General features: G+C 36.7%; 1 long non-coding RNA gene across 1 annotated transcript; it reads left to right on the forward strand.

The window, feature by feature from the left end:
• The first annotated feature begins 10746 nt into the window (after positions 1 to 10746).
• On the forward strand, positions 10747 to 12864 carry LOC136837004 (uncharacterized). Its single transcript, XR_010852520.1, has 3 exons — positions 10747 to 10947; positions 11536 to 11673; positions 12704 to 12864. It is a non-coding gene; the product is annotated as an uncharacterized lncRNA (long non-coding RNA).
• Positions 12865 to 20198: the final 7334 nt, after the last annotated feature.

Consider the following 20198-nt stretch of genomic DNA (forward strand, 5'->3'; position numbering starts at 1 on the left):
TTGATTTAGAAATTTTAAAAATTACATCCCCAGTTTCAATCTTTGAATCTCTTTTTATTAAACTACTAGTACCAAGATTGAACAACCAATTGTATCAATGACAGTTTACCCCGGCCTGGAATTCAGACTTTTATACTCCGTACAAACGGTAACGGTCTTCTTAATTTTGTCTTTCTTTTGTATAACTTTTTTTATATTTTGATTGAGTCTGATTTTATATTTATATTTTACTTATTCCAGCTTTGATAATAAATGTCTTGAAACGTAAGCACAGATAAAGTTATGCCGTTATTATATATATATATATATATATATATATATATATATATATATATATATATATATATATATATATATATATATATATATATATATATATATATATATATATATATATGTGTGTGTGTGTGTGTGTGTGTGTGTGTGTGTGTGTGTGTGTGTATGTGTGTGTGTGAATTTACACAGCTGTATTCCAAATATAGAATGGTACTACACTACACTATTTGCTTCTAACGAGGTGAGAGCAATTAACGCAAGTGACTTCTGTGGAAAAAGCCCAATTATTCTGGGAGTCCCACTTGTCCATCTTCAAGAGCCATATACAAAACAAAAAAACCTGAGAATGCTTCCGTTCTGCCTCCTCTTCTCCTGATGGCTGGAGAACCAGAGATTATTTTATTATTTTCACTTTCATGAACTATTCCACTGAATACTTCTTCAAGATCTTTAAAAATACTCGTGGATTGTTCAGCGTGAGATGTTTTATTTTGTATCTTTTTACTCGTCTGAAACTGTAAATTCACAAAAATAGAATATTTTCCAGCAATAAATTTCCAAGAACATTATAGTCTGCTCAGTAACTCGATTAGAGTTGCTTGGAGTTTTCGTGTTTATCATAAAAAAACATAAACAAAAGACTGGAAAAGGAATAAAAACATAAATAATGTTGCCCTTTCCATCAGTGAGGTTTGGTAACATTTAACCTTGTTTGTAACTGGATAAGTGACAACCAAGAAAAAACAGACGCATGAGACTTGCTTCCTATGCTGACTGAGAAAAGACCCCTACTTCTACTTTTCGATGTCATCGTAATGTATCGGGTTGCGGAGAAAGCTCTACGCCCTATCCCTTCCGTTGTACCCGACCATATCTGCCTCCTGTGGCTGGGCTTTACTACTTGTTTTGTGATTTCATCTCTTTCATGCCCGTGAATTCAGTCCTTTTTGAAAAATGTGGTAACAAAGGAATAGAAATTAATTAGGTTTTAGATATAGTTTTCTCGGACTTATATGCCTTCTCCGTGATTATGGTCAGTTCGGCTCGTTTGCTGTATAATTATACAATACATGTGTGTGTGTATATATATATATATATATATATATATATATATATATATATATATATATATATATATATATATATATAGGGTATGAAAACATTCTAACTACTGAGGCTCTTTATTTAAGGTAGGTCAACAATCTCGAAAACCAAAACAGCGTAGGTAAATTCAACGTGCGTGATAATTTTTAATTAAGATAATTAACAGTAAGTCAGACAGCTTCTCCTAACACCACTTGCTATTCACACGCATTAAGAAAACGGCGTCTTTTCTAATGTTGTGAGCAATCTGTACTTGAGCATCAAGAAATTTGAATTTTGGTGGCTAATTTGAATGACATACTGTAACGTTAAAATTTCATTATTTCAAAAAAACAGCCTGAAAGGCAACCCATTGAATACGAGCTTTCAAAAAACTAAGTATCACAGGTGTATCTTTTACCGTTGTTGCTCCGCAGATATGTGAGGTCCCTCCCCCACCCACCTCCTACCAGATCCCCTGAATACCAAAAATCGGTACCTGGATCTCTGGAACGGCTGAAAGGATTTCGATGAAATTTGGTACGATTAGAGACCTTAGTAGGAAACCTCTAAAGGCAAAGTTTCATTCCGATCGGTCGAATATTCCCAGAGTTGTAAAGGGCCAAAGTCGGGGTTTTTTGTACTCTGGGTGGCTGGGCTTTACTAACAGCCAACTATCGTGGCGGTTGACGTATAAAAAAAAAAAAACTAAACTATGTATTACAGGCAAGAGTTGAGTAGCTGTTAGCCTACTTACGGTGGGTTTCCCGGGTCCAGGATCTAGACTAGCCTAGGCCTAGACGCCACCCGAGTTAGGTGGAATAGGTTGGCGTACCTGACTACCAAATATCTTCATATGTACGGATATATTAACATACTTTCTTGTGGGTCTAGTTTAACACTATGATGCCCCTAAGGACTCTTCATCAGATTTGAAGATCAGCTCTCTTTTCCGAGCGTGGAAAGGCTTTCCCTTTTTGATACACAACGTAAAAGCTCTTCAACTCCTCTATGATTAATGCATATTTGCTGAACATGAGGAAAAATACTATTATATAATACTTCTCTAATCTGGCAATTTAGCATTAACCAAGGTAGGCTACATTACCTCAATATACAGTGAAAGTGAGGGAATAAAAGGTTGTTAGAAAAAATACCGTCAGTGTTGTAGTATGTTAGAGAGAGAGAGAGAGAGAGAGAGAGAGAGAGAGAGCAGCTTTAGTCTGAATGGCCGCCAAAGATTACCATATATGCGGTAATGTTAGCTATTGTTCTGGTGCATGATCTCCTCCTCCTCTAGGGTCATCATTTGGATTTCTTGATCGAAAAATATAGATGGCTAAGTTTTATCTATACACGAAAATATGAAAAGAGTAGAACATATCTGACATTCCGTAAGGTTACATTTTATGCTCCGTACACGTCATCGTGTTTCTTCCTCGACATCCTGAACTACCTCCTTACATTGATCAACTGCTTTATCATTAAATTGGCTCTTGGTTAAAAGAGTACTTTTAAAGCTATATGAGTCATAAGAGAAATTTCAAATGATCATTGAATAAAAAAACTCATGCCAGAAGCTAATAGGCCTAAGATTACGAGCCACAGAAACTTGATAGTACTACAATACATTTCCTTAAAGATTCGGGTTTTAGACCTATAATGAAAAGAAAGCAAACAATTGAAAACAATACCACAATACCAGAGATAGATGACCTCAGATCGAAGTGAAATAGAGAAAATAAACTTTATTCTATGCTTCCAAGATCGAAAGATGGAAGGAATCAACTTTTCAAGCAGTGAGACCTCTCGCAGACTTGCAAAGCATGTCAATGATATTTTATAATAGGCCTAATAATGGGGTGTCTACAATAAAAATGCATTACGCACAAATATTATTACACTCACCAAGAGCCACAATAAAGAACGTAAAATTTTGTTGATAGATGTAAAAGCACCAGTTAGAACAGAGGAGACAGACGCAAGTGGTACTAGATCCTCATACTTGGGAATACTAAACCGTTTGGCTACTTCAGGAAGACGGTTCTTCCACACCAAAATGCAGGTAATTCATTGTTTTTTTTTTTTCAACTGCCATTAACGCTTTTCGAGACAAGTGTTAAATTGGACTTAAAACTTGACTAAACAAACCTTTGGTTCACGTTAATGAAGAGGATAACTCGACACTTGTTGAAAACAGTTATGCGCGTTGTCAGTCTCGCATCCGCTCGCTACTGCAAACCTCTCGAGGTTGATGATCATTCATGCAGTGTTGCCACATTTCCACACCAATGACTTCCACAGGCGCCTAAATATTATGTAAAACATTCAACAATCGGTAAAATCTAATGTATACATAAAAATACGAGTATATGCTTTCCTTAACTGTCGAAAGATAATTTGCAGTAAACATCTTACCAGGAAAACCTAAATGTTTATAATGGGTCTCTTGACATGCTACAGCATGAACTGATAATGAGATTATTATGCAGATCTAAATACCAAATGCATTTACAATATCACTTTGTAAAGAACTTCCCTTACCAAGTTAATCACAATCACTTTTTTACATCTATTAAAACAATTCTAAATAGATTTATATCCTCTTAATTAGATGGAAACCTAAAGCTGTCACTCTGTTATCGTCTGCATTCTAAGTACCAATCAAGACATCGCTAGATCGGCTTCTGGTACTTCATGAACTGGCGCGTAAATAACATTCTATGATGGTTCTTTATTCAGTCATTATTATATGAACATGTATAAATATGCAAATGACCGGGAATATAGGTCAGTGAATCACATGATATAAGAAAATGATATATTTGCCCACAATAAACCTCTAAAAAGAGTGGAAATTTTTTCCACACTTGGCGTAGCAGATCGTAAAGTGAAGATGCCACTTCTGCACGCGATCATCTTGTGCGCGAAAACTTCCACACTGGAGGCCACATTTCTACGCTTCGGCAACACTGCATTCATGACACCAGCTCAAGAGTAAAGTGACTTTCATAGCTAAAAAAAAATAAATTAAGAAAAGGGGCGTGTTAATTATATTAATTTCCAAAATATTGTAGTAACTGGAAATATAGTAATGCAAAAATGAGACTTTTCATTCTCATCTAAATAAAAAAAAATGTTACGAAAGATAACGGACGAATATTGAGTTTTAGTTCAACAACGAATCTTATGAATACTGAAAAGGTCGGTAAACACTAGGCTTATTTTTGATTCATTACTTGCGTGAGTCAGAGTTATATATACTCAATTTAATTATCAGGTTCTCATGTTTAAAGCATAAATCCAAAGGTAAACGAGTAATTTTGGTTTTAGATATATAGTTTTCTTAGACCTATGTGGCCTCTCCGTGATTATGGTCAGCTCGGCTCGTTTGCTGCATAATTATACAATATATATATTATATATGTGTGTGCGTGTGTATGTATAATCACACACCATTATCCTTTTTCAAGTCGAGAGGAAAGCTTCAGTATCAGTCTCTCGTTTCTCAGTAAGGTTACGAGTTCCATGCCTCTCTCCGACCTATTTTTTTAGTAGTTGGTGATACTGAAATGTTTCAAGGTACATACTTTACTTCACTGGTTAGAGCGACTGAGGCTCAGAGGGCTTTAATTTTAAACGCTAACCGGTCTGAAGAGTTCCGGCTCGCTTAATACTCAAACGCATCACTGCTTTCTGGTTTTCCCCACAGAGCAGTTTTCTCACCGGTGAAAATATCGCAATTAGACTAAATAGGTAGGTACAGTCACGCAACCACCATCGCCATCATCATATCATTACATTTGTTTATTTCAGGAGGCTTACTTCCGTTTCCTCGTTTGCCTCAACTGGCGAACCAACTTTATCAGTTGCACTTAATAGTTTTTGAAAAACCTGTTCTCTGTCATAACTGTTCTTGAATACAGAAGCCTTTAGTCTCTTTTAAAATGTCCTTATTTTAATTTTTGATGCCATTAAGATGAGCATCAATTTGTAATCCTACAGTCCTTTGTCTTTTACTATGTACTCTTTCTTAATAATTATTAGTACTGTTTTATTATCAAGGTTTTTAGGTTACTTTTTAGCCCTTATTAATATATTTTATTTTTTTCCTTCAACTCCATTATTTTCATTTTCATCCAACAATTTATGTAATTATCTCCCTATTTTCATTTTGATATTTTTTGTTACCCATAAGAACGTTAATTGTGCACCATATGCAAATATATATATATATATATATATATATATATATATATATATATATATATATATACATATATATATATGCTTAACTCCGTATATTTTACATAATCCAGGATAATTCGGTAGTGTTACTGCTCTTAGTAGTCTGCAGGCAAATGTAGTTATAATTCATACTTCAAAATTCATATGGATGAAGTAGCTTTTAACCATGTCATGGTATAGTTTTCGAGGTCTAATCATTTTTAGCTTATCAGTCTCATGCACTACTGCATCAGTCCGCAAGCATAGTCTACTTGTGTTGTTTGGGCTTTTGTGTCAAATATCCATTGTTGTTATGTGAGCCATAACACCCTAGGACAGGTAAGGTTGGGGGTGAAGAGGTGAAGCCCTTCTCACATACAAAGCGTGGCACTCAAGGTTAGGTTAGTGGAGATTAATTAATACCTTGTATTTCACTCGGTGAACTTCATACAGCTTAAGCTTTAGCTCTGCATATCAGTTACTCTCATTAAGACTGCGACAACCGACGGGGAAATTGCTCAAGGTTAAAAGTACCTCGAAAGATTGTTTTATGGATAATCTACATCTTCAGAGGAGCCTTCTCTGTATGGAATGCACTTCCATAGGGATGATGTTGTGTGTGTCCGTGTTAAGTCCCCAGATATGATAGGTTAGGAGTGTACTTTGTCCATTATGTGTACTGTAAAAATTATGGGGGTATAGGGACGATCTGTTGATCAGAGATTGAGGGAACACAACAAGAAAGGGAAGATGTGAACCATGCTTTATTTAAGCACTAATCAACTAACCATAATATTGACTGGCAAGAGTAAACTGTTATTTAAAACAAAACATAAAAATACTCAAAGGGAAAAAAAATTAAACAAGAAATACTCAAAAAAAAAAAAAGTTGAAACTACCATCATTAATGCAGTACCTACTGTAGTTTTAACTCGGATGAACAAAACTACAAGTTGGACAGTAGTCAAGAAGCCAGCCTTGACAAGATAGTCAGGACGCTGAACGAGTAAAGTGTTTTTACACTGGCAGTTGGGTAATGGCCGAAGATGGTTGTTGCTGTATCTTTCTTCGATGTCTGCTCTTAACATAGGTAATTTTTTTTTCTTAACTTTTATCATACTGTAATCACCCGGAGAAGACCACTTGGTCTTGAACCTGTAATATATTTTGGAGCTTTTATTTCACAAAACACAACGAGATATTAAGTTACCTTGCTATGAAGGCTTTCATACGTGCCCAGGTTAACTGTCGACAGTTCCTTTCTGTTGACGATGTTTCGTTACCATTTATGGGCTCGCTAAGGATTTATCTTCCACCAAACTTTTGTTCTTAATCCATCCTAGATCTGATTCCCCCCCCTCCCCCAAAAATTCTAAACATCTGTTTATGTTACTAGCCGAAAGTTGACAAAATGGACTAAGATTCTATCGATAATTTATTGCCGAGTGCCTGCAATAATGTAATCTCTCCAGAGGAACATAGCATAAGCCCAAGTTAGTAAAAATAATGAAGATTTTGACTTCTGTTCCCAAAAATTACTTCACTCATAAGACAGTTCTAGCATGATTTTAGAGAGAGAGAGAGAGAAGAATAATTAGCAATACTCTTTAATGCACTTTGGATTTATGCTTTAAAAAACCATAACCGGATAATTAAAATGAAACTCTGACTCCCGTAAATAATGAAGAACATACATAAAAATTTAAACCTATTGTTTACCGGCCACAGTATTCATAAGATTCTTTGCTGAACTAAAAGTTACGTCAGTATCGTCCGCTATCTTTCGTAACAATTTTTTTTTCTTATCTAGATTACATTATGTATTTTACTGTTGCCTGGCTCAAAGCCAATTCTCCTGACTTCATTGAACCTAACGAGTGGCCCTCAAAAAGTCCAGATCTCAACGTAATTGATTTTACGATGTGGGGTTTACTGTGACATCAACTTCTTCAATTACAGAGGAGAGAGGTCACAGACATACAGTCCTTAAAAACTCTGTTGATGGAAGCTTGGAACAATATCCCGCTTGAAGTCATCCAAAGGGCGACTGGTAGTTGGCTAGACCGTCTACGTCGTTGTGCAGCTGCCCACGGAAAGCATTTGAACACCACATCAAACATTTGTGTTTTTGCTCTGTTTTAACAATGTTTCTGTTAACAACAACTTTTCTGTTTCCAACAATTAAATAAATTGTACCAAATTTCCTGTTTTTTTTTGTTGGGGTCTCTAGTTTAGAAACAATTATAGTAGCGACTTTGACAACTGAGCTACCGAGTGATGTATATTCTGATACTCTGCTGAACATACGACTGTCGAATTCAGGTTTTGAAGCCTATTTCCAATCGATATCAACCCATCACCACCATGATAGCTGATTTGTAGGCTTATTTTAAATTTTTGTCACATAAACCGCGACATTTTTTTTCACAGATATTGAATCACAGATGTTGTTTAATATCCTATTCACTATACTTTAGGAATAACTTGAATCCAAGGGGAACATTAATCCTAAGTGCTTTGATACATCGAACTAGCTCGAATCACTAGAGGGATTCGAACCACTGCCTAATTTAGGAGCGACGATAGACAGTAATGTTGACTACTGAGATATCAAGATAAGTTGATATCGACTCGACTGTACTTATGACTGTCGAATTCAGGTTTTATACTTAGAATTGAAATCAACCCACCTCCACCATGATAGCTAACTGGGAAGTTTGTAACATGTAGCTAACTATGATTTCTGCCACGTAGACCGTGAAAACTTATATTTACAAGTATTAAACCACCACTATCGTTTAATATCCACTTCACTATACCTCAAGAGTAGCTTACATCGAAGGAGTATTGTAATTCACAATTACTTCGCCACCAGTGGTGGAGGTGGACAGATATTGATTCTATTCGCAAAACCTGAATTTGACGGAGTCAGTCAGTACCTTTCTTGAAAGCTCATTTATCATGGTAGCTGGCCTATCGTTGTTTCTAAACCAGGCAGCGGTTCGAATCCCACTAGTGACAAAGCACTTATCAGTTAAAATCCCCTTTGGGATTAAGTTATTCTCGGGGTATTTTCAATTGGATATTAAACGGTATTTAAGGCTTAGTATTTTGATATATTATGTGTATACATATGTGTGTATACTCGTATATATATTTATATATATACTGTGTTTATATATATATATATATATATATATATATATATATTATATATATATATAATATATATATATATATATATATATATATATATATATATATATATATATATATCTGGGTATGAGATGCAAACCTTTGGCCAGGCTATTTGTTAATATCCCCAACACATAGAGCACCGGGTATGGTTTGCGGAAGACAAGTCTCCTAGTTAGGAAGAAAACAAGAAGTTAGTATAAATACGCCTCAAAAGTTTACCTCATGTTGAATTATTCTCGTTCAATAAAATTCTTCATTATTAAAGACTACTCTAGTAAAGCTAATCGTGTTTGAAAATATCCCACAAAGGCAAATGAAAGCCACTTGATATACCCTATATGCTCTATTTAAAATTGAAATATAAAATTTAGGCCAAAGGCTAAGTTAAAAAAGTTAAGTATATCTTAGTTTAACCAGACCACTGAGCCGATTAACAGCTCTCCTAGGGCTGGCCCGAAGGATTAGACTTATTTTACGTGGCTAAGAACCAATTGGTTACCTAGCAACGGGACCTACAGCTTATTGTGGAATCCGAACCACATTATAGCGAGAAATGAATTTCTTTCACCAGAAATAAATTCCTCTACTTCTTCATTAACCGGCCGGAGACTGGAACTCGGACCTAGCGAGTGCTAGGTGACAACTCTACCGACTCGTCCAACGAAGAACTGAAAGGCTGGGACTTATGAGGTAATTCGGCTCTGAAAATAATGGTTAAATAATTGTTAGAAGGTGGAAAGTAAGATGAGAGAGGTTTAGTAAAAAGGAGTGAAAGGGGGCTGGCTGCAGCTAGGGACCGAAGGGACGCTGCAAAGAACCTTAAATAACGTCTACAGTGCGCCGCGTGAGGTACACTGGCGGCATTACCCTCCTGCGGGTTCTATGCTCTAGTGACGTTTTGGAAGTCTTCAGCAGAGTAATTATCCTATGCATAACAAGGACGTGTTCTGGAATTACGATTTCCTAATGTGGATGCAAAGATATGTTCAATTTTTTAAGAAACTCCCATTAAGGTTTTTGCCGTATACCCCGGTCTCGTCTGTTTTATCTATTCCATTATTCTTGACAAACTTTTTTTTTAACACTATGACATATGAGTTGAATATTAAACCAGTATTGTTTTGTGTCGATTGCAAGGCAGCTTTTGTAGTAGTTTTTTTTTAGATGGTAGTGGAAAGTGGTCCCTTGAAGCACTGTTCATTCCTGTCATTAAGAGAGTTTGGACGCTTTTGGCTGAACACAGCCTCATGAAGTAAAACGGGTGGGAATGCTTTTTATTTTGGGGGGGGAGGGTGCCATATTGAGTCAACAGAAGACTAACTACAGATGGTTTCAAGTTACGTGGGAAAAGTTGCTCTTCAAATTTTGATTTTAGAGCCTTCTTATTTTCAGCCCCAGATTGTACAGTAAACTCCCACTGATATCAGGGGGACTAAAAACATAACAGGGTGAATTTGACAATTGATACAGAGTGCTTGGTATGATTCTTCGAATTTCTCTGCTGACGTTTTTATGTCAAATGAATTTGTGGCTCCCACAGAACTACTTCGGGAGAATGGGACCTATAAGAAGCATACTGTAAGTAAGAAAGAAAGAATAAAGAGAATGACGATGTAAAAAAAAACGCCCATTTCTTTGGTATATTAAGCTCTATAAAGAACTTTAAACACAATAGTTTTCATAAATGCTCATGCACCGAAAGTTTTCATTATTTTTTCCGTAATTGAATATTTTCCCTTAGGTTTCAATTTTATCAAAGAAAATATTAAAATAAATAAGCAAATACTCGGAGCTAAGCATCAGTCTATCCAGTTTTACTGTAACCAAAAACAGAGGTCGCTTTTGTCTCCCTTGTAAATGATCCTTGTCTGAAAATAGCGACCTTGATTATCCTTGATGGTGACGTCAGCAAGAACTAACTTCAGTGAAAACAAACCGTACGCTGGGCATTTATCTCTTCGGTTTAAACGCAGCGGTCGAGTCGTCTCTCGGTTGTTTAACGACGGAACTGGACGTTTCACGGACGTCTACTTGGTTACGTTGGCGGGGGAACTTTGGTTTGATGTATCAAGTCTTTCATATTACGTGGGCGGAACTTGAGATGGTGTCTACGTGGAGTTGTGGCAATGACGTGGAAGTTCTAGTGGTCTCAGCTGACGTTAAGTATGAATTCATATTGTCTTAAATGCTGTTTTACGCAAATACTTAATTTGATTTTTTGATATTAGTTTTTCATAATTTTGCTTATACGGTACTTAATTTGGTGTGCAAGTTATATTTCGTTATTTCAGTATTTATTTGGTTTAATAATACTTTTGTGCTGCTTCTAACTATGCCAGGGAAACCTAGCCACCTTCATCCATTATTTACTTGCCACAACGTTGTCATTCATGAATACTTGTCTGGTATTTTAACTGTATTTAATAGGTATTCCTAAACTTCAGTTGCCATATAATTGGAACACTGAAGGATTCTCAACGTCTTTAAATAGCCCATGGTCATGTATTAATGTATTAAATCTTTCAGGGTCGGTTATTTCCAGATTTTTCTTAGTACAACGTACTGGAATTTGTTTCCTACTGGATACTTCTAACGTTCCGTGGAGGTTAGTATTCTATTCTTTGATATTGTCACTACTCTGGGTGACTTTTGAGCACGTCTTGCCTTAAGCTTTATTCTATATTATAAGCAATGTTATAGCATGAAGTATTTGGCCAAGATGCTATTGTAATCAATTGAAACTACTTCCAGGTGACAGTGAATCCAAGCTTTATGGAGCCAGGCTAACTAATCAAACTCATCTTTGAGATGACACTTTTAAGAAATCCTGAGCCCAGGGTAACTTCTGTATTTGTACAAGAGTAAAAATGGAATACTAGAGACTCCAAGGTTGGTTTATTAAAACTGAGGTGAAACATTTCGCATGAACAATGTAAACCAATTTTTTTTTCTCCACCCCTACAGGGGCGGTGCCCCTGTAGGGACATGCTCTCTGCCCTAGGTCTTTTGACCTATGGGCAGGTGCGTGGGAGGTTCAAACTACTAATCATTATTTTTCTTTTCAGGTGGTAAATGCATTAGTCGAGCTATTATTGGAGATTAACGTACCTTCATTAAGGCTTTCAAAGATTTTAAAAAGTAATGTAACTGCTCATTTTTACTTTGAAGTTTTTTAAGAAAGTTTACTCAAGCTTAAGTAGATTAAGCTGAAGTTATTTAATTTGAGGTACCGTAGTTATTTTGAAATTTTATTTTAAATTCCTTTTTCAGCAGCAGTAAAATTTTCTTGTTTTGAATTGAAAATGTAAACTTGGATGAACTTGGATAATTTTAAAACTTGGACAAAAAATTAGGTAACTTTATGGTATTGAATTGCTTTAAAAACTAATAGGAAACATATTTTTTTGTATTTCACCTCAGTTTTTAGTAAAGTAAAATTTATTTTCTAAGTCTTATTTGTCAATAGTTTAAAGATAGGCAACATAATTATATATTTCACATCAGTTTTTTTTTTATAAAACTATGTAACGTAAATTTGTTTCTATTAGTCTTGTCAGTAATTTAAAGATAAAACTGTACTGAATATTAATGTTAATATACAAAATATACAATATACCAACCCATATTTGTTGGACGGATTTTTCTCAGTAACGTTAGTTTCCATTGCCTTACAAATCTAGTACCGGATTTCTGCCAGTCACTCAGCAGTCATGGCGTTCTGCCCTGTTGCTCGGAAGCACATGTTTGGAAGATTTTTGGGACCCCTAATCACTGGTTTTGTAAATTGTTCAACAAAGCAAAATAAAATTTGGATAAATGAAAGCTTCAACTCTTAGTTAACATTGTTTAATGTTTAACTCTACATCTTGCCATGCCCTTACAGCATAATTTTTTCTGCAACATTTTCACCTGTTTACAGGGTAAGCCAATTGAAATGGTCATTTAAGGCAGCAAAGAGGAATTGTGGTCAAGAAGAGTGTCTGCTTGTTTGTCGCTTTTATCCCACAAAAGTTTATAAATTTGGGTGATAATGGAGCCTGGTATTACTGATTGCTCTACTTTAGCGGGCTAATAAGTTTTATATTTGTGTAATTAGTTTTGATACTAAAATAAATGGTTTTACATGAATATATAAATTACTTGTACCTTCAAGTTTTATGATGAATATATTTATGATGAATATATAAATGACTTTTACCTTCAATAAGTAATTTTAAGATGTATGATTTAGATATTCAAAAATCAAACCTAATTATTTTAGATTTTAACTCTTAAAAATGGGTGTAATAAAAGTTGGCCATATTTGTTTTTAAATTTTCTGAATCTGAAAAAAAACCTTTCAATTGATTAGCTTGTGAACAAAATTACATTTTGATTTTATGAAGAAAATATTGATATTTAATAACATGAACGCAGACTTAAAATAGTTTTGACGATCAGAAATGCACTTTATCTAAATGGAATCCAGGTAAACTCAGATTTACTAAATGGAAATTATCAAATGGGTGTAGTGTTCAAATGAATCCTAAGAGGAGAGATAGAACATGCTCAAAGTACATTAGCGTACTCAAAGTAGCTTACAATTTTACCACTTAGATTAAATTAACGTTACTGCATAGTTCCCTTTAGTCATTGCGCAGTTAATGAAAAACACTAAATTTCTTAAGTAAATTGTTTGACTCAATAATAAAATATAAATAACAACGTAAGGTTGTCCGACTTGTCCGCATAAGGTGGTTATAACACTCCAGAACAAAAGTTCGTTTGAGGTGAAAATCCTAGTTCGCAAAATCCCCATGGTTATTTTAGAAATAGCAATGTTCGCCATTAATTATCAGATCTAGATAAGATTTCTACTCGCTCTCTCTCCCTCGACCTGCGTTGTTCTAAAGAACTCTTCTCCACTGGCATATTTCAGTTTGAAAGCCCTGTGTGTTGATTTCCTATTCTGACAGTTAATTCACTACCTTCTCCCACCTTTATTACATTAATTCAGTTTTCTCACTTGACATATATCCAAGGTTTCCATCTTCGTAACCCGCAACTCCGTATTTCTTTAACAGACAAACTTTATGCCAAGTAAGTCTCAATTATTTGCTTCAATTCAGATGTGGTTTCTAAAACTGCTAAACTTTCAACATATTGCTCCAAAAACATCTCCATGTTCTTCTCCAACATGTGTTCTTGTATCAAACCCAGACCCTGTCAGTTTGTTGGTTGCTTTTAATTTCAACATCAGTGCAACAATAAGCTGGTATCTGTCAATATCTGCTCCCTCATTAGTTCCTAGTATTCTGAGACATTTTTTCTTGATGGCTGTTCTGTCTGGTTTCCATGACTAAAGATGGCAAAGTGCCTTAAGCCCTGTAGAGATGGCACTGAAAGCAAACACTGTTCCTATAACCAGTTATGACCGAATGAACAATGCGAATGTCTGTAACACCTTGAAAATTTGGAAAATTAGCCAGCAGCTCAATTGAAAATTTTTGTAGCATTTGAATAGTTCACATCCCATTTTCATTGGCAGGTTATACCAGCCTTAACTTTTCCGATACATCCTCCGTACCATCATTGTTCCTGCCAGCTTTTGCGCTCATACCACACCTTTCTCAGCGTTGTCAGAAGCCAAGGGTCATTTTGTTTCATTCATTGACTTTACCTCGCGTCATGCCCACATGATTCATATTTCCTTGAATTCACTCTTCTGTTTTCCTTGGTGCCCTTCGTCAGAACCCAACTGGAGCTTCATCTAAATATTTCAAAGACTACAAATATTTTTTAAAGTATTTCTAGGTGTTCGAGTTAATTTGACGTCCCAGAATTTTTTTTAGGTCACCAAAAGCTTTTAGAAGCGTTTATTACCTAGGATAGTTTTGTATGTGTATGTTCCTTATATATTACCCGTTACGTTTGTTTTATATAAGCGATATATTTTGACTTTCACTAAGTATGAACAAAAGATTGTAATTACCAGACTGTCGGGTTTTAATAATTGTGCACCTGCGGTGCTTGGGTTATTCGGTGTCTGGAAGTGTAGCCAGTATGATGATAGCCAGCGCAGGGTTTTAGTCTTTATAGCTTAGGGAATAGAGAACAAATCCGTGTGCGCGACGGTCGAGCACACACTGGTCAGGATTACCTTCTGCTGAAAGCAGAGTTTTCTCATTTGGGCCGCTTCTGTCGTGCAAAAAGCGCGCCTTCGATGGGGGTTGTGCCGTTAGTACACTGTAGGCATTACGTAAAGTTCTTTGCAGCGTCCCTTCGCCCCTAGCTGCAACCCTCTCATTCCTTTTACTACACCTTCGTTCATATTCTCTTCCAACTTACTTTCCACCCTCTTTGCAATTTTCAACATTTTCAGCGCTGAATGACCTCGTAGGTCCCAGTGCTTGGCCTGTGGACCTAAATTTGATATTCAGTTCAACTCAGTGGGGATGTCATTTATGGAAGGCCTTAATCAGCCTACGATTCTCATTACTCCCATAGACTAGGATTAACACATTCACGAAGTCTGATTACATTCCTAAATAATAATGATTATGAACATATTCAGTCTTTTTTTTTTTTTTAATCTCCATAATCACTCATTATGGCTAATGCCGGAAGCGAACTGGAGGTTTCCATGATACACGTATAATGGGAGTTTAAAAAGCTGTATTCAAGTACGTGAGTTTCTGCCAGTATGGGCTCTTCCTTGAGCAGTTATTGAGCAGTTAATATAGAATTGGGGGGGACATAAAGGTTGGTTTATCCCATAGTAGATTTGAGAGTGAAAGTTACTACGAATGCCTCTCTCCCTCTCTCTCAACTGTTGTATATGGGATTCCTAAACATCCCTTTGTTCAATAGGATCGAGTTTGTTTCATAAATTATGTGAATCGGGTACCGGTATAAATGTATGAAAGACCAAACGAGCGAGGGCCCGGGCGTTGGGGGGGCGGGTTAGCGCCGTCAGTGCACCTCCTGCGGTGCACTGTAGGCATTATTTGAGGTTCTTTGCAGCGTGCCTTCGACCCCTAGCTGCAACTCCTTTAGTTCCTTTTACTGTACCTCCCTTCATCTTCTCTCTTCCATCTTACTTTCCACCCTCTCCAGACAATTGATTCATAGCGCAACTGCGAGGTTTTCCGCTTGTTACCCCGTTCAGACCTTTTTACTGTCAATTTCCGTTTCAGCGCTGAAGGACCTCATAGGTCCCAGCGCTTGGCCTTTGGCCTAAATTCTATATTCAGTCAGTCAAACGCGCAAGGTTTAGAGGAAATGGGGACGCTAATATAGTAGTTAAGGGTTGTAGTCAGAATGACTAGAACGAATATACCTGCTCCTGGCAGTAATTCGTAACTACCTTTAAATCCCATCTTCATTAGTAAGTGGCAGCCGTTGTAGACCAGTGATTTTGACAATAACAAATTAAAACATTATAAGAACTACTGGCTTGTGGTAGTGCTCAGTGTCATTTTTTAGCACTACTGATCACACCAATTTATGACCGAACGTTTTTCAGTTGAACGGATATCTTTATCTAAAAATAGTGGTAATTGCTGCTACCACAGTGTCTTGATTGTGTGCATGTTATGACGCCTAACGCACCTGGCTGCAGAGATCTGGGTCCCGGACACTTTTTTTCAAAATCATTAACTTTGAATTTGTAAGGATCCCACATCACAGAGACTAACACGAAATAATTTTCCAATTCTTCTCTTTTTCCGTACAATGCTTTCTTCGAATTTCGACTGTTAATTGATGTTTACGAACTGCTCTAAAATTTAAAGCCCTTGCTGGCAATGGGCCAACAGTAAAAATATAAAATGATGCCTAGGACAAATCTCTTTTATTTTACGGACCAATTTCGAAGCCAACATTTATATTTAGTTTGTAGACTCTTTAAAGGTAAAACCCCGAGCTGAAACAAGGCCAGCTTAATTTAAAATGAATCCCACTATTTTAGCACTCTCTCTCTCTCTCTCTCTCTCTCTCTCTCTCTCTCTCTCTCTCTCTCTCTCTCTCTCATACACACGCACAACACAAACTTATAAACAGTCGTTCTGCACCTTTTATTTTAATAAGAAAAACTTGACAGAGAGAAGCATGACTGGAAGTTGATGCTGTGCAAGAATGGATGGTTGAGAGCTATGAATGCACAGGATTGAGCTCTATTTTTGCCAGCTGCTCTGTGTGCACGTACGATTATGAGATGATGATGCTGATGTCATCTCAGCATTTTTCCACAAATGCTAATTTCGGGATAGGTTTGATACTATGTAACGAACACTGGGCATCATCAGTATTCATAACGCACATGCCAGTAATTAATAATTCAGTTCATTCAAAGAGAGAAGGTTATGTACTATTAGATACCTGCGATCACTTGTCTCTAGTCATTTTTCATGACTTCATTCCACAAGGCACAGGCCGTACGCGCAGACACTAACAAGTGCTTTCGGTGACACCTAGTCACAAGAGTACTTGCTCTTGCCGTGTTTACTAAGTATTTTGCAAACTTTTTCTATATTGCAACTCAATATTTAAACACCTCTTTGTTTTACATCTTAGCTGTTGTGTTTTGCAATTCTTTAATTTGTAACTTTTTTCCGTTTTGCCAAAAGTACTTCAATTTGATTTCGACGCTAACGTGAAGTTAATTATAATCTGACGTCTTTGTTATCTAGCATTTCATTTCAGCTGTACATTAAGACCTGGAAAAGCTGTGCTGTGTTCCCCCGAGGGAGAGAAAGAGAAAGAGAGTAACACTCGCAGCAAAGCCAGTTGAATTACAGTGCGCTGTGTACAGTCACGTGCTCTGACGCCTAGTAAATTGCTTTGGCACAGTTTAGCGCGTAGAGATTTTGTCGTCATACGGTGTATTGCTGATAGTATGATAGTAACGAACAAAATATTAATAGAAAGTTACTAAAATTGAGCCGTTCTCTTAAATCCAATAAACTAATTATAGCTCAACCAGACTAGACGATGACTCTCGTGGCAGTCGATACTGACAATTCAAAATGATTTTACCTCATTATTTTTCGTGGGATTTTCAACCAAATGAGCAGTTGATGGCTACATAATTTATAGCATTTCTGCCTCACGATTTAAAGTCGCTCATTCTACTGACTTTTTATTTTCCTCCGCGATTGAAAATGTTGGTAATTGTGTGTTTTTCTGGCAGATTTTCGACCAATGGTGCACTTGTTAATTAATGGACTTGCAGTATATTAGTGTTGCCGTGGCAGCTACAAATAAAATGTTGGAAAATCAACGAAATAAGATTTGCTTGTACGGCTTATTATGCTAAGTTATTTTCCACTAATAACAACGATATGAAGGATTAATGATAATAAACGTCTTCATTTAGCAGTCAGACTGAGCCCATCAAAAACCTGGAAACAGGAAGTACAGCAGATGTAGACCTAACCGCACTCCACCATTTTTCTCCATTACTAATTCAAGGACGACTTTGTTTATCTCGATGAAAATATTGTAAGAATAAAAATTTAGCTGATTCCTGTCGACATATTAATTTGTGAATTATATTCTCTGCTTTTCGAATTAGTCTGTTTTGAGGGTTGTTATAGAAGGGACTTTCATTAATCATATTATTCTTTGTTTTGGTTAATCATATTATTCTTAGTTACTAGTTCAGGGTTAGGTAGCCATTATTGCTTCTATTAGTCCCTTTTCCAGTAATCAATCGGACCTATCATCTGAGTTGCCTTCAGTGACGTTACTGGCATCACTTTTTATTTTAGATGGATAGGCTATTCATTATTGAATAACAAGTTCGATGGGTGAGGATTCGACTCGGAGTCTTTGTACTGAATCACCTTGATATTTGATCATTATCATCACCATCCACGTTTTTACGTCATTTTTTTCGTCTAGGATAAGATGTGATGGGTGTACTTAGGTATCTCTCTTCTTAGGCAACCTTGTAGCCAGTCAGGATGTTCGCATGAAGAGTCTTAAGTTCTCCTCCAAAGATCAAACTGTAGTCCATGCTATTAGCCACCTCCTTGATTTCGTATGACCCTCTACACTTCAACATCAGCTTGTTTTCCTCTATTGGTAATAACACTAACACCCTCTGTCCCACCTTGAACCTGGCGATACAGGTCCAAACTGGGGTGCAGCTACTCACTTAAACAGCTCTGCCATCAGTGGCATCTTCTCCATGAGCATCTTGATGGTATAGCCCCTCGCTGCAGTCCTCTGGCAAATGTTGCTGGACCTGTAAAATCTGGTGATATCCTCAAGCTGCTGGTTATACAGTCGATAGTATTCTTAGCCCTAAGATGACCAACAATACTAAACTCATACATCAGCTTAATCACTTCAGCCCAGTGTATACCAGGTACTAGGATACATGGAATTCTCCAGGTACCTTGCTCTGGAAAACAATATAGTGTGTCACTGATTACGTTTAACTTAAAAGTTCTTTTACCTTAGTCCTGTCTTTTTTTATCAGTTGTAGCTCGCACACACCACTTGGCATGACTGGGATCCTTTTACTGGGCAACTCTGCTCCTATTTGTGGGATGCTGGAATCTGCTGCTAGTGGTATGACACTGCATTTCTCTCTCTGGACTAATATTTTCCAAATCCAATCCTGCATCACTTTCCTCTGGCTAGTACCTTTGGTCGTCTGTCTCTACAGCTTTCTCGACCATCTCAGCCTTAGCTTTAATAATTTCTTAAAAGTCCTTTACACATGGAATAATTCCAAGAATAAGGTTGTAAATAAGGTTATCTAGGCACAGAGCATGTTGAAAGACGATGTATTATTTTGGTACGGAGTTTTTACATAATGTTTGCAAGAGAACAGATACTCCTTTCAGTGAGTGCACAAACCCATTTCTTATCAGTAGTCTGATCATCAGTTACAAAACTTCCATGTACAACTGCACTTGTTCAACCTATATCTTGTAGCGCAATTACCACTTCCTTGCCTACATAGCCTTTCCTAACTGGTAAATTATGAGGCTGCTTCCTCTGCTGGGATCTTCATGCTCCTAATATAACAGTAGCTCAGCTCCATTTGCCAACTTCAACCTACCATCCTCAGCATAATCTTCCAGCTGTGTTATGCAACATGCTCGCAAATCACAACAGCATTTAACTCCATCAATTCTTCCACTACTGTAGCACTGACTACCTTTTGCTTGAAGTTCTGCCAGAAATTAGTATTAATATCACAAAGCTTTTGGCTAGGCATCTTGGGTGTGTGAAGCACAAAGCACCTACCTTCATTTTTTTCTGTCTCCTCAGCTTTATACTTAATGGCACACAATTTTTGGGTTAAGTGTTGTTCCTGGCATTCCACTAAGCTGATACGATAGACTTCTAAATACCACTTTGCAAGCTTCACCATCTCACCAGTGTCTCTTGATACTCCTTCATAGATAACTAATGCACCT

This window comes from Macrobrachium rosenbergii, chromosome 57 (assembly GCF_040412425.1).
Source record: "Macrobrachium rosenbergii isolate ZJJX-2024 chromosome 57, ASM4041242v1, whole genome shotgun sequence".
Taxonomy (NCBI): Eukaryota; Metazoa; Arthropoda; class Malacostraca; order Decapoda; family Palaemonidae; genus Macrobrachium; species Macrobrachium rosenbergii.